The 15,973-nt window shown below is 41.7% G+C and overlaps 1 protein-coding gene across 9 annotated transcripts in view; it reads left to right on the forward strand.

The window, feature by feature from the left end:
- Positions 1-3,054: 3,054 nt before the first annotated feature.
- Positions 3,055-15,973, forward strand: part of LOC106570865 (uncharacterized) — a 31,051-nt gene continuing 18,132 nt past the window's right edge. For 6 of the 9 annotated variants that reach the window (XR_014380576.1, XR_014380574.1, XR_014380575.1 and 3 more), the window contains exons 1-2: positions 3,055-3,160; positions 10,026-10,156. The gene's annotated coding sequence lies outside the window, so the exon portion shown is untranslated. The remainder of the gene's footprint in view (positions 3,161-10,025; positions 10,157-15,973) is intronic. The other 3 variants (XM_045695374.2, XM_045695373.2, XM_045695370.2) reach the window with 3 other exon arrangements.

Here is a 15,973-nt window from a genome sequence, read left to right on the forward strand (position 1 = left end):
ACATAGAAAAACCACCCAAAACACCCCCTGTCACGCCCTGACCACTCTACTATAGAAAATGACCTCTTACAATGGTCAGGACATGACAGTCTGTCTGTCTGTGTCTCTCTGTTTAGAGAAGACACCTAGCAACATGTAGATGACCAACTAGCTAGATGGAAAATGGTTGTTGAAAATGGTTGTACATAACGAAATCCTTCCAGATATGTAATAGAAGTTACCTGCTTAACGTTAACCCGAATTGTGAATTTCTCTGCCCCCAACGAATGTTGCGCCCCTTGTCGAGATCAGTGGTGCCTTCATAGTACTTCACCTGGTTGGAAAGATAAAATAAAATCTCCTCGAGGGATGGCATTGGAATGCCAGCTACATACAAACAGAAAGCTACAATAACAGTTAGCTAGCTAGATAACGTTAGCTAAGTAAAACTGTCTGGCTCGCTAGCTAGCTGTCTAGGCAGGCTGAGGTAAATACGTAATGAGGTAGTGTAATGAAACAGGCAGGGAGCAGGTCTCGAACCCTCGACCATCTAGCCCGAAGTCCTGCGCGCTATCGACTGTGCCGCAAAAACATGCTCGAGCGGCAGAATCGATTTCCGCGCTTATAAACCCAGGGTTGTTGCAATAGCAATGTCAATCTAAAAACAGCTTAAATAATTCCTTCCTATTTAACAATATTTTCTTATATAAAGACAAATATATGGTAAATAAAGAGGGTTTCTTTCCAGTCTTTTCGGTCTCCTGAAGCAGTAGCAAATGAGCAGGTTGTCACCGTCAAAAACACCGTCCTTGGAGAGCGATTCTGAGGTAATAATTTTGCGCTAATGAGCTGAAATAGACCTAGAGAATATAGCAACGGACACTTTGATCCCTTACGTACGTCGGTCAGAATTTTGCAAGTTCTAGCAAAAGCCCTAGCAACGGAAGCTATAACTCATTGAACATCATTGTGACGCAGGGGTGTACCCTTTTTGGCAGGGGGACATTATTTGGCATGACAGGCCCTCTGATCCTCAAAAAGTTCTATAGCTGCACCATTGAGAGCATCTTTACTGGCTGCATTACTGCTTAGAATGGCAACAGCACCGGCCTCGATCGCATGGCGCTACAGAAGGTGGTGTGGACAGCCCAGTACAAGACTGGGGCCGGGCTCCCTGCCATCGAGGATCTCTATAACAGGCGGTGTGAAAGGAAGGCCCAGAAAATGTTAAATACCCCAGCCACCCAAGCCAAAGACTGTTCTCTCTGCTTCCGCACGGCAAGCGGTACCGGAGCAACAAGTCTGACAGCAACAGGCTCCTGAACAGCTTCTGTACCTAAGCCAACATGGCTACACAGAATATCTGAGTTGACCCTTGCATTTAGTCGCTATGCACACTCACAGGACTCTACATATTCATGCACATTGACACTCCAACACACACACATATACTTCATATCCTCACACACACATAACATGCATACACATTTATACTGACTCTACACACACAAACACACGCACTCACATACAATCATCATATTCGCTGATGCTAATCTGTTTATCATCTATCCTGATGCCGAGTCACCTTACCCCTAAACATATCTACCTCCATCACTCCAGTATCCCTGTACATTGTTAATATGGTACTGACCCTGTATATAGTATGCTTACCCCTATACATATCTACCTCCCTCACTCCAGTATCCCTGCATTAACACTTTAAACTGAAACTGAGCCAGAAGCAACAATAGATTGTAGCATAAGTATGTGTGGTTTATAATCCTAGTTGTGGTTTCCATAGGAGAAAAGAAAATAGACATGCAATGAATCCCCAATAACATAGTAATGACATTGTCCAATAGGAAATAACTGGAAATAGGCATAAACATACAGGAAAGAATATGCATAAAGAGTAGTAAGGAATATTATATACATAAACATAATGGCAAGAATACCTGAGAAATATGCATACATAATATGTGGCAGGGATATAACCAAGTCAGTGGAGGCTGGTGGGAGGAGCTATAGTAGGACGGGCTCATTGTAATGGCTGGAATGGAATTAATGGAACGGAATAAAAAAAATGTGGTTTCTATATGTTCCATTGATTCCATTCCAGCCATTACAATGAGCGACGGTGAATAAAACCGAAAGTAAAATTTAAGAACAGGAACCATAGAAATAGAGCACAAAGAACAGATCAACCACTTCTTAGGCTTTCAATGAGAATGAGAGATCTATAACTCACATTTCTGCATCTGTAAAACGATGCCACATGCTCAATTGAAGGAGTAGATACATAAACATTGGTAGCAATGTAAAACTGGTATCCCCCTCTTTTTTTAACAACGGCCTTTCAAAATAAATGACATTTGACAAAACTACTTTCAAAAAGTGTTTACCCGTGATTATATTAGAATGTGCATTGACTGCTTATCAGAATACATATTCCCCTCCTGTTGCTCTTGCCACTTGAGTGCCCTCAAGAAGAACATTTATCTTGCATAGATAAACTATTCTACTATGAGGTTGTCTGCTTTTGTTTGAATAACAATATTATAGTATCTCTGGCAAATTACATCCTGAGTAATAAAGTATAGGCTTTGAATGACTTTGCCACCCCGCTGTTTGAGTAGAGCGCCGCGGCGGAGAGCTTTATAGACATTTAATTCCCTTCATCTGAACATCGGAGTGTCTTCAACAATCAAGCGTAAAATGGAACACAATATCTCAGAATACATTTCTTTTTGGAATATATTTCGTAGAACAGTCTGTATTAGGCTGTAGTCTCCTGACCAGCGGGAACTCCGAACAGGTGTCTTTTCTATGCCTGCTGCTTTAGGTTACGGTGCTTATTAAAAAGCATTTGATACTGAATGTGATTCCCTTTTATTCATAACTTCCCTAGACGATCATCTCTGAGTTTGTATTCATGTCGATGCTTTGAACCGTTTTGTGTTTTATCTTTCTCACCTTCTATTATTGTATTTGTGAAGTACCTTGAAATGCATTTGTTGTAAGAAATGTACTATATAAATAAAGTTTGATTTCAGATGATGATGTGCCCAGACAGGATAGGCGTGGCTGCTTTCAATGCCTTTATATTACATCGATTACGGATGAAAGCCAAAGCAAAGAAAACCTGTTGAGCCTACAGCATTCTGGTTATAATTTCTTGAAGGTAAGAAACCTACTAAAGCACTAACTCGATCTTATTTCGTGGTGTACTATTAGTTAGTCTATACATTGAGTAAAAACACAGATTACATTTTTTTAAAAAGTATTACATAGAGGTTTGCACTTTGCTGACGCGCACCAGGCTACACGACCGTCTCTCCGCTTTTTAGAATCTTTAAAAACGGTATGAAGACTAATATCGAACTTGTATTTTATGGTCTATAATGAACATAGCCAGCTAACCTTTAGGAAAATGTGAAAGATGTGAACGTATGTAGGCTGTCGATTGTGTGCAAGCCTATATGTGTCTTTCACACTTGAATCTTCTCGTTGCGCCCTTCTTCCGTTTCATTTCGGCCTATTTGTATTAATTTATTTGTATTTATATTTGTTTTTACTGATCGAAGGTTATTGTTATTGTTGTTGCTTGGATAACCTTATCCACTATTATCCTAAATGGTTTAATTTAAGAAGACCACGAGTGGGGCTTTTATTGCTCAATCTAATTCGTGCTGATTAAAGAATCCTTAGGCCTAATGGACACATTCTCAAACTCGTGCACTTTTTATAGACTTAAAGAGCTGCAAATTGTCGAGCTATCAAACTGTCACCAACAAAAACGGAAGCAATAGGCTTATAGCAAACGCAGCATATTGCATTCATTTTTCACGTGCAAATAGCACTTTTCAATAGTGCTCAAAGCATGCCATTCCAGGAGCGCAGAATTTCCATTTCAACTCGAAGCAACGAGCCCAACTAGTCCTCTATGACAACACAATGATAAACAACATAGTAGTCTAATTAGTCATTCGTTTTGGGGTTATGCTCAGGTAAAACAATTTGGCTAATCTATATGTGTATATTTCCAAGTCCCAGTGGCGGTTCTAGCTTGTAGGGTCCGCCCCAAAAAGAAAAAAGCACCATTCTGCACTAACATTTTTATTCAGACATTTGTAACAACACAATTAAATAATCATAACATTTAAAACGATATAAATATATATACAAAAATAACACTCAAATATAAAAAAGAAGTAACAAAGACAAATTGAAACAAACTGTTGTATATAAATACAGATAAAAAAAAAGATAATCGAATTATTACACTATTACCCTATTCCTAACAAAAAAACACGAATAAAACTAAATTGCACAAATCCTATATCACACAAAGGCACAAATAGAATAACACACTTCTAAAGAAGATAACCTGATTATTACAGGATTGCACTTTAAACAAGAAACACACAAACTAAATTGCACAACTAATTGCATTACTAATTGCATTAGTACTGTACAAAGTTAGAGATTCCCCTGCTCCCCCTACCTCGGTCTTCCAGTGGGGAGACCTGAGGTCAACCTTTCCACATTTTGTTACATTACAGCCGTATTCAATGTACACACAATAACCCAATAATAAAGCAAAAACAGGTTTTTAGAAATGTTTGCAAATGTATTAAAAACAATAAAAGACAGAAATACCGTATTTACATAATTATTCAAACCGTTTGCTATGAGATTCAAAATTTAACTCAGGTACATCCTGTTTCCATTGATCATCCTTGAGATGTTTCTACAACTTGATTGGAGTCCATCTGTGGTAAATTCAATTGATTGGACATGATTTGGAAAGGCACATACCTGTCTATATATGGTCCCACAGTGGACAGTGCATGTCAGGAAAAACCGAGCCATGAGTTCGAAGGAATTGTCCATAAAGGTCCCACACATGATTGTGTTGAGGCACTGATCTGGGGAAGGGTACGAAAACATTTCTGCAGCATTGAATGTCCCCAAAAACACATTGGCCTCCATCATTCTTAAATGGAAGAAGTTTGGAACCACCAAGACTCTTCCTAAAGCTGGCCACCCGGCCAAACTGAGCAATCAGGAGAGAAGGGCCTTGGTCAGGGAGATGACCAAGAACCCAATAGTCACTCTGACAGAGCTCCAGAGTTCCTCTGTGAAGATGGGAGAACCTTCAAGAGGTACAACCATCTCGGTAACACTCCACCAATCAGGCCTTTATGGTAGAGTTGCCAGACGGAAGCCCCTCCTCAGTAAAAGGCACATGACAGCCCACTTGGAGTTTGCCAAAAAAGCACCTAAAGGACTCTCAGACCATGAGAAACAAGATTCTCTGATCTGATTAAATCAAGATTGAACTCTTTGGCCTGAATGCCAAGCATCACATCTGGAGGAAACCAGGAGGCAGCCTCATGCTGTGGGAATGATTTTCAGCGGCAGGGACTGGGGGACTAGTCAGGATCGAAGGACAGATGAATAGAGCAAAGTACAGAGAGATCCTTGATGAAACCTGCTCCAGAGCACCCAGGACCTCAAACTAGGGCAAAGATTCACCTTCCAACTGTCGTGGAAATATTCAGTCAATAATATTTCACAAACACCAGAGCCTGTGAGTTCAAATATACTTTTATTACGACATAATGAAAGCCGAGCTGGATCATGAAAACAACTCAATTTCCAGTCTTGGCACAGACTTCTACATTCTTCCTCCTTAAGTCACACAGAGTAATTCCTCTTAATGACTCATCTCCTCTGGCATTTAGCCACCGTTATCTTATTGCCTGGCACTAATTCTAGTTTGGTTTCATATTAGGGAAACTGCAGAGCCACACCATTAGTTCAAAAAGATAGACTTGTTCTCGACTGAGACAGGTGCATGCATGTAGGACCATAGCAACCGTCCATAGATACATTTTACAGACATAACCAGATATGTCAACCTCTGAAAGGAACACCCATGTTCTGGAAAAGTCCCAAGAGGTGTAACCATAGCAACAGTGCATATTAGGCCACACCACTTGTTACAGAAATAACCAGTCATGTCCACTCCCCAGACAGGTGCATGTCCAGTGGCGTCTAATGACCCAGACTCACATATAGAGTGCACTCATCCTGCGGACTATCCTGAAATGTATAATGGCCACACATGTTCTGGAAAATTCTCAATACAACAGGACAACGACCCTAAATACACAGCCAAGACAACGCAGGAGTGGCTTTGGGACAAGTCTCTGAATGTCCTTGAGTGGCCCAGCCAGAGCTCGGACTTGAACCTAATCGAAGATCTCTGGAGAGACCTGAAAATAGCTGTGCAGCGACGCTCCCCATCCAACCTGACAGAGCTTGAGACGATCTGCAGAGAAGAATGGGAGAAACACTCCAAATATAGGTGTGCCAAGCTTGTAGCGTCATACCCAAGAAGACTCCAGGCTGTAATCACTGCCAAAGGTGCTTCAACAAAGGGTCTGATTACTTATGTACATGTGATATTTCAGATTTTTATTTTCAATACATTTGCAAAAATGTCTAAACCTGTTTTTGCTTTGTCATTATGGGGTATTGTGTGTAGATTGACGAGGAGAAAACAATTGAATTGATTTTCTAATAAGGCTATAACGTAAGATAATGTGGAAAAAGTGAAGGGGTCTGAATACTTTTCGAATGCAATGTATATACAGTATATGTATGTGTATATATATTACTGCTCAAAAAATAAAGGGAACACTTAAACAACACATCCTAGATCTGAATGAAAGAAATCATCTTATTAAATACTTTTTTCTTTACATAGTTGAATGTGCTGACAACAAAATCACACAAATAATCAATGGAAGTCCAATTTATCAACCCATGGAGGTCTGGATTTGGAGTCACACTCAAAATTAAAGTGGAAAACCACACTACAGGCTGATCCAACTTTGATGTAATGTCCTTAAAACAAGTCAGAATGAGGCTCAGTAGTGTGTGTGGTCTCCACGTGCCTGTATGACCTCCCTACAACGCCTGGGCATGCTCCTGATGAGGTGGCCTCCTGAGGGATCTCCTCCCAGACCTGGACTAAAGCATCCGCCAAATCCTGGACAGTCTGTGGTGCAACGTGGCGTTGGTGGATGGAGCGAGACATGATGTCCCAGATGTGCTCAATTGGATTCAGGTCTGGGGAACGGGCGGGCCAGTCCATAGCATCAATGCCTTCCTCTTGCAGGAACTGCTGACACACTCCAGCCACATGAGGTCTAGCATTGTCTTGCATTAGGAGGAACCCAGGGCCAACCGCACCAGCATATGGTCTCACAAGGGGTCTGAGGATCTCATCTCGGTACCTAATGGCAGTCAGGCTACCTCTGGCGAGCACATGGAGGGCTGTGCGGCCCCCCAAAGAAATGCCACCCCACACCATGACTGACCCACCGCCAAACCGGTCATGCTGGAGGATGTTGCAGGCAGCAGAACATTCTCCACGGCGTCTCCAGACTCTGTCACGTGCTCAGTGTGAACCTGCTTTCATCTGTGAAGAGCACAGGGCGCCAGTGGCGAATTTGCCAATCTTGGTGTTCTCTGGCAAATGCCAAACGTCCTGCACGGTGTTGGGCTGTAAGCACAACCCCCACCTGTGGACGTCGGGCCCTCATACCACCCTCATGGAGTCTGTTTCTGACCGTTTGAGCAGACACATGCACATTTGTGGCCTGCTGGAGGTCATTTTGCAGGGCTCTGGCAGTGCTCCTCCTGCTCCTCCTTGCACAAAGGCGGAGGTAGCGGTCCTGCTGCTGGGTTGTTGCCCTCCTACGGCCTCCTCCACGTCTCCTGATGCACTGGCCTGTCTCCTGGTAGCGCCTCCATGCTCTGGACACTACGCTGACAGACACAGCAAACCTTCTTGCCACAGCTCGCATTGATGTGCCATCCTGGATGAGCTGCACTACCTGAGCCACTTGTGTGGGTTGTAGACTCCGTCTCATGCTACCACTAGAGTGAAAGCACCGCCAGCATTCAAAAGTGACCAAAACATCAGCCAGGAAGCATAGGAACTGAGAAGTGCTCTGTGGTCTCCACCTGCAGAACCACTCCTTTATTGGGGGTGTCTTGCTTATTGCCTATAATTTCCACCTGTTGTCTATTCCATTTGCACAACAGCATGTGAAATGTATTGTCAATCAGTGTTGCTTCCTAAGTGGACAGTTTGATTTCACAGAAGTGTGATTGACTTGGAGTTACATTGTGTTGTTTAAGTGTTCCCTTTATTTTTTTGAGCAGTATACATACATACATACATACATACATACATACATACATACATACATACATACATACATACATACATACATACATACATAGTACCAGTGAAAGGTTTGGACACACCTACTCATTCCAGGGTTTTTCTTTACTATTTTCTACATTGTAGAATAACAGTGAAGACATCAAAACAATGAAATAACACACATGGAATCAGGTAGAAACCAAAACAGTTTTAAACGAATCAAAATATATTTTACTTTGCCTTGATGACAGTTTTGTGCGCTCTTGGCTCAATCAGCTTCATGAGGTAGTCACCTGGAAAGCATTTCAATTAACAGGTGTGCCTTTTAAAAGTTAATTTGTGGAATTTCTTTCCTTCTTAATGTGTTTTGAGCCAATCAGTTGTCTTGTGACAAGTATTTATTTTTATTTCACTAGCCAAGTCAGTTAAGAACAAATTATTATTTACAATGAAGGCCTATCCGGGCAAGAACAGCTCAAATAAGCTCAAATAAGCAAAGAGAAATGACAGTCCATCATTACCTAAAGACATGAAGGTCAGTCAATACTGAACATTTCATTTGGAACTTTGAAAGTTTCTTCAAGTGTAGTCGCAAAAAACATCAAGCTCTATGATGAAACTGGCTCTCATGAGGACCACCACAGGAAAGGATGACCCAGAGTTAACTCTGGTGCAGAGGATAAGTTCATTAGAGTTAACTGCACGTCAGATTGCTTCCCAAATAAATGCTTCAGAGTTCAAGTAACAGACAGATCTCAACATCAACTGTTCAGAGGAGATTGCGTGACTCAGGCCTTCATGGTCGAATTGCTGCAAATAAACCACTACTAAAGGACACCAATAAGAAGAAGAGACTTGCTTGGGCCAAGAAACATGAGCCATGGACATTAGACCGGTGAAAATCTGTCCTTTGGGTTGATGAGACCAAATTTGAGATTTGTGGTTCCAACCACTGTGTCTTTGTGAGACACAGAATAGGTGAACAGATTATCTCCTTATGTGTGGTTCCCATCGTGAAGCATGGAGGAGGTGTGATCGTGTGGTGGTACTTTGCTGGTGACACGGTTGGTGATTTATTTAGAATACTTTGATTTATTTAACACTTTATTGGTTACTACATGATTCCATATGTGTTATTTCATAGTTTTGATGTCTTCACTATTATTCTACAATGTAGAAAATAGTAAAGATAAAGAAAAACCCTTGAAAGAGTAGGTGTGTCCAAACTTTTGAATGGCACTGTATGTAACCAAATAAGAACATCAATACAACACTAAAATTCAAATTGTGTGCTTCTGTGTGTGTTGTGTGGGGGAGAGATACAAAGAGGGAGTTGGAGTTAAAATTGAGATTGTGTACAATCCTAGATCTATGATCCGGTGCAACTCTAGTTGCGGTAAAGGGGTTCAGAGGCAGTGAAACACAACGTGACAGTTTGGGCAGGAGACTCTCCAGGAGATAGAAGTCAGCACTTCTCACCTTTAATTAGGACATACAAATGAAAAAATAGAGAGACAGAGACCAGGGCTGTTACTCTGTGGGTAAAAAGACAAGGGACATATCAAGCTGGTGTTGTGTGAGTATATACTTACCTCGCTAGAGGTATTCATTCAAACCCAGCGAGCTCTTGGAAGAATGGAGCAATCTAGGGGTTGAGAACAGCTGGCTTCCTCTGGGCAAACTTGTCATGCACTTTGTCCCATCTTCAGGGTTCATCAATATAGTTGAAGAAATCAAGTGAGGCATTGAACATATAAAAATAAGCCCGATGCATCTACTTCAAACCCTTGCTAACTAACAGTGTTGTGTTGGAGACCACCTAAAGTGAGACCAATTCAAGACCAAGAACGGAGATAATCGAGTCTGAGTCAAGACCGAGACCGGAAGGGGACAAGGGGTCCGAGACCGAGTCAAGACCAAGAATAGAAAAATGTGAGTCCAATTCAAGACCATGATTGTAATTTTGTCAAATCACCATAATATGAGTTTATAATGTCCAGTATTTCTGGGTTCATATTTCAGAACAACATGTGAATTCTTTAGACTTTCAGAATAGTGAAAAAATGCATTCTGGGGTAAAATAGAGCCACTCTACAAATTATTACTAACCCAAACACAGTGGGGAACAATGGGCCTTTTACGCCTTCAGAACAGGCTAAGGATTTAAAAAAATATATATTATTATTATTATATAATTATATTATTATTTTCAATTATGTTCTGATTTAATCTTTTCAGTTTTGGTTGGGAAGTAAAGGGTAAACACTGAAGAGCAAAAACGATCCAACCAGGATTTGTCTTTGCTGGTCTCTGGGGAGATAGATATAGCTAGCTAAGTAAGCCATTGGCTAGGCCATCAGAAGCTAAATGAAGGCATTTGCCATTCAACTGTATTATGACACAATTTTGGAGTGACAGTGGAATCAACCAATCACATTTTGACTTAATGGGTGGGACCGTTTTTACAAAAATGTATGGAAACTTCTGCCTTCTTGAAGGCCAACGGGTCACTGCGCAATAGCGAGCAGTAGTTTTCCCACGGTCTAGCTAGCTAGCTTTTGTTGCAGGCTAGTTTGCAGCAGTTGCAGCAGGTCTTATCAAAGAGGATGTTGTTGCTAATTTGTTAGCTTTTCCCTTTCCAAGAATAACTTCTAACAATAAGTTAAGTTTCAAATGATCTTCCTCTAGTGAATGGAACTGTGTTTGTTATTGCAGCGTCACTTCCTGTTAGCCGTCTCTTTGAAAATAAGTTGTGTGTGAAACATTGTTGAATTTAAAGTGGAACTGACAGCATTTTAGCAACATGAAATCTTATTAAAAAATGTTCATTTACACCTCCGCAGGAAGAATATGACACTTAAAAAAACAAACAAGCGACCACTTAGATATGGACATTTTCACGTTTTCATAAATTCTTAGAATGTTTGTGAATTACGAATATTAAGGCATTTGTGAAAATTCTATATTAATATAGAATGGGAACACGGCCGTGCGTTTGGACCATTAATAGACACTGCAGTAAATAAAACCAAATAAAACCATCTGTCTTGTCCAGGACCGGAGTCTACACAGACCAGTGGGCTATAGCCAATCAGAGGTACAGTACTCCTTTATACAAATAAACAAGCCATTTACATCACAGGGCTGACATCATTCAATTTGAACTGGAGTGTATGTTTACACGCAGTTGCAACAGGGCGACTTTAGATCATTAGAATGCATACGCCAAAAGCCACAAAATACACCTGAATGAATTTCTGCAACTATAGAAACACCACAGGAGTCCTCTTACATTTGGGAACTTTACAGTCCTATTGATCAAACAACCATGAAAAGGTAGGCAGGCTCTCTCTCTCTCTCTCAGTTATACACATCAACAAGATCAACAACTAACGCTAGCCGGAGCAAGATGAGATAAAATCTAACGAAGTAACATTAGATAAACCCCCTAAAACTTTTTTAGTTGGCCATCAAAATTGCACTGATAAACGATGGGGAATTGTAGCTTCCTCGTCCTTCTGCAGCTTACCTGCCAATGCATGCTTGTCCCAACCAAGCACCAAAGCTAACTGGCTAAAGTTGGCTAGCTTGCTAGCTAGCTACTTATAGACACAAATGAGAGAACACCACTTTGACCATTTTACTTGCTGTAGCAGAGCTGGTTAGCTAGGCTGTTTACATGTTATCTATAGCATTCTTGACTAACTATTACTTTCTTTGCCTACGTTTACTGACACCGGTCTTATTCAGTGAGGAGTTGTGCCTTCGTAAATGCATCAGTTATTCTGCGCTCTGGCACACTCAGACGAGAGTACTCTGAAATCGTAGTAGATAGCCAGAATTAATTTGCTAGGAGATATGCTAATTGGTTAACAGTCATACAAGTTCTTGTTAGCTAACCAAATGACATCTGTGTATAACCACCGAAAAACGATATGAGGGGGAAAAGTCAGTAACTCACCCACTCATCCAATGGCATGACATCCTCCTAGCAGTAAGTTAGCTATCTAGCGAACGTCAGGCTCAGTGTTTTTAGCTTGCTACATAAATAGATACGCTAGCCTATTTGCCACGTTATGACCGACTTGTGATCACTTCCCTTGCTAGTTTGATTGTATTGATATTCCCAGCCTTATTTACATTTGTCAGTTTTTGTCCAAAATATTGAGTCATTGAAACTGAAACAGTGCATCCCGAATGGAGGCAGCAAACAATGTACCAGGTCAGCTGGGATTTACAACCTGATAGCAATATTTTTTGGACTACCAAGAAATGTATTGGTGAATTATATTAATCATGCATTGAACTGCATCCATCAATTCTGCCAACAATGCCTTAGTGTACGTCATGGAACGCTGAGTCAAATAGAACCTATTTCTAAAACCTCTTGTAGAAGAAACTGGGAATTTTATATTTTTGACTGATATTATGATAGTCTGTTTGGTTCATATCTGCAAAGTAGTTAACACGCTGTCAGTTCCATTTTCAACTTTAGGTAATCAGTTACTTTGTGTGCTAAACGTGAGATGGGAAGTAATTGTTGTATATTTTGATTGTGAAATGCTTAATAGTTGTGTTTTTGTATTGTTATGATTGGGACATACTGGCTTATTATGTCCGAGATTATGGAGTGCTTATCCTTTAACATCATGCTGTGTGTGACTGCTGTCTTTCCATCGGCCCTATGCAGTGGTGTAGTGGGGATTTAACATCGTGCTGTGTGTGACTGCTGTCTTTCCATCGGCCCTATGCAGTGGTGTAGTGGGGATTTAACATCATGCTGTGTGTGACTGCTGTCTTTCCATCGGCCCTATGCAGTGGTGTAGTGGGGATTTAACATCATGCTGTGTGTGACTGCTGTCTTTCTATCGGCCCTATGCAGTGGTGTAGTGGGGATTTAACATCATGCTGTGTGTGACTGCTGTCTTTCAATCAGCCCTATGCAGTGGTGTAGTGGTGCTTTAACATCGTGCTGTGTGTGACTGCTGTCTTTCCATCGGCCCTATGCAGTGGTGTAGTGGGGATTTAACATCATGCTGTGTGTGACTGCTGTCTTTCCATCGGCCCTATGCAGTGGTGTAGTGGGGCTTTAACATCGTGCTGTGTGTGACTGCTGTCTTTCCATCGGCCCTATGCAGTGGTGTAGTGGTGCTTTAACATCGTGCTGTGTGTGACTGCTGTCTTTCCATCGGCCCTATGCAGTGGTGTAGTGGGGATTTAACATCGTGCTGTGTGTGACTGCTGTCTTTCCATCGGCCCTATGCAGTGGTGTAGTGGGGATTTAACATCATGCTGTGTGTGACTGCTGTCTTTCCATCGGCCCTATGCAGTGGTGTAGTGGTGCTTTAACATCGTGCTGTGTGACAGCTGTCTTTCCATCGGCCCTATCCAGGGGTGTAGTGGGGCTTTAACATCGTGCTGTGTGACTGCTGTCTTTCCATCGGCCCTATCCAGGGGTGTAGTGGTGCCTGGAGATGTGGGTATACTCTAATTTTGTCAATAAGTTCCCAAACGGCCCGCCCAGCAAAAGAAAAGGCTCCCTGTGGGAAAAGTCCTGTTTCCCTGTATGATTCTTCTGTTTTTCACTCAAAATCACACCTTTTCTTAATACATATATATTTTTTGAAATGTTGGTATAAGTCCACACCTCAATCTGATTGGGTGGGTCTGTCAGGTCCTGGTTCCCCAGTGGGTGGGCCTCTGTCCACCCAGGCCCATCCATATCTATGCCCCTGTCTCCCCAGTGGGTGGGCCTCTGTCCACCCAGGCCCATCCATATCTACGCCCCTGTCTCCCCAGTGAGTGGGCCTCTGTCCACCCAGGCCCATCCATATCTACGCCCCTGTCTCCCCAGTGAGTGGGCCTCTGTCCACCCAGGCCCATCCATATCTACGCCCCTGTCTCCCCAGTGGGTGGGCCTCTGTCCACCAAGGCCCGTCCATGTCTACGCCCGTCTCCCCCAGTGAGTGGGCCTCTGTCCACCCAGGCCCATCCATGTCTACACCCCTGATGCAAACAGAGCATGATGACAATTGCACATCACAAATAGCCTACTAACCAACACTTTGGACTATACTTTTTTAATACCTGGTTTGCACACCCATTGTTGTCTTAGTTAGCATTTACTGGTAGATATCATCAGTTGAAAGGTCTTTCCTTCCATACCAGCTACCGATGTCATTCTTCTGTGAGCTGCTCCATGCCAAAACCAGTTGAGAACTGCACACTCTTGCTGCCTGTGGATGATATTCCACTGAAACTAGGCTGTGTGTGTAAATATATTTCACGTGCTTTTTGATTGTAAAGGCTACTTTGTGCATGATTTCTCTATTGTTCTACATCATTGATTTTTTTTTTTTAAATATATATATTTATTTAACTAGGCAAGTCAGTTAAAAACAAATTCTTATTTACAATGACGGCCTACACCGGCCAAACCCGGACGACGCTGGGCCAATTGTGTGCCGCCCTATAGGACTCTCAATCAATGCCGGTTGTGATACAGCCTGGAACCGAACCAGGGTGTCTGTTGTGACGCATCTAGCACAGAGATGCAGTGCCTTAGACCGCTGCCCCACTCGGGATAAGTCCTATACCTCCACTACACTACTTTGATACGCATCAGTAGGGATTAAGACGTGAGTATACGCAAAGCACACTGAAAATAAAGTGTCCCTTTTGTGTTTTTTTACAAAAAGTGCACTCTCCTACATTTAGCTTGTCTGTGCAGATTAACAAAGCTGACGTTGCCACCATTGTATGTTCCTTCCTGCATATTTCCACACATCTAAGTTCCTGTAGATTGTGAAAACAGGAAGTCACTAACTGCAGTCGTACCCACACAACACAAGCCTGTATCAGCAAAATACTAACATATTACAATGGGCAATTCTCTAAGTTAAACAGCATAGTAAGTCTAATTAAACAGTATAGTATTCAACTAATATTTACTTCCCACCACAGCATTCTCCTACACGAGTACGCTGGCTGGTATTACGGTTGCTATCCTTTACAGAATCACCAACCTGTCACATACTAGAGGCCTATAGGTTCGCCATTGTGCAAACATGGCGAACCTAATAGATAAGGGTGTTAAGATATTTTTGTTTCAACAAATGAGTGTATATATTTGGCCTGGTCAAAGCAGTTTTATGCGCTGACTTAAAACCTGTTGGGGCTAGGGGGCAGTATTGAGAATTTTGAAAAAAATATGTGCCCATTTTTAACTGCCTCCTACACCAACTCAGAAGCTAGAATATGCATATTATTGTTCAGGTTTGGATAGAAAACACTCTGAATTTTCTAAAACTGTTTGAATGGTGTCTGTAAGTATAACAGAACTCATATGGCAGTCAAAACCCTGAGACAAATTCTGACAGGAAGTGGATACCTGATGTGTTGAATTACCTTTAAGCCTATGCCATTGAAACACACGGGCTTATTAATCGTTGAGCACTTCCTATGGCTTCCACTAGATGTCACCAGTCTTTACAAGTGTTTTGAGTCTTATACTGTGAGATCTGACCGAACAAGAGCCTTGCAACGGTGGTGGCCGATTAGACTCTGGCGCGCGAGTTCATGTTGGGTACTCTCGTTCCAATACGTTTTAAAAGAGAATGCAATCGTCCGCCTTGAGTATTATTCATGTTCTGGTTAAAAAAGGCACTAATGATTTATGCTATACAACATTTGACATGTTTGAACGAACGTAAATATTTTTATGTTTGAGAAATTTGAATTATGACATTT

Source organism: Salmo salar, chromosome 15, assembly GCF_965601325.2.
Source record: "Salmo salar chromosome 15, fSalSal1, whole genome shotgun sequence".
Classification (NCBI taxonomy): Eukaryota; Metazoa; Chordata; class Actinopteri; order Salmoniformes; family Salmonidae; genus Salmo; species Salmo salar.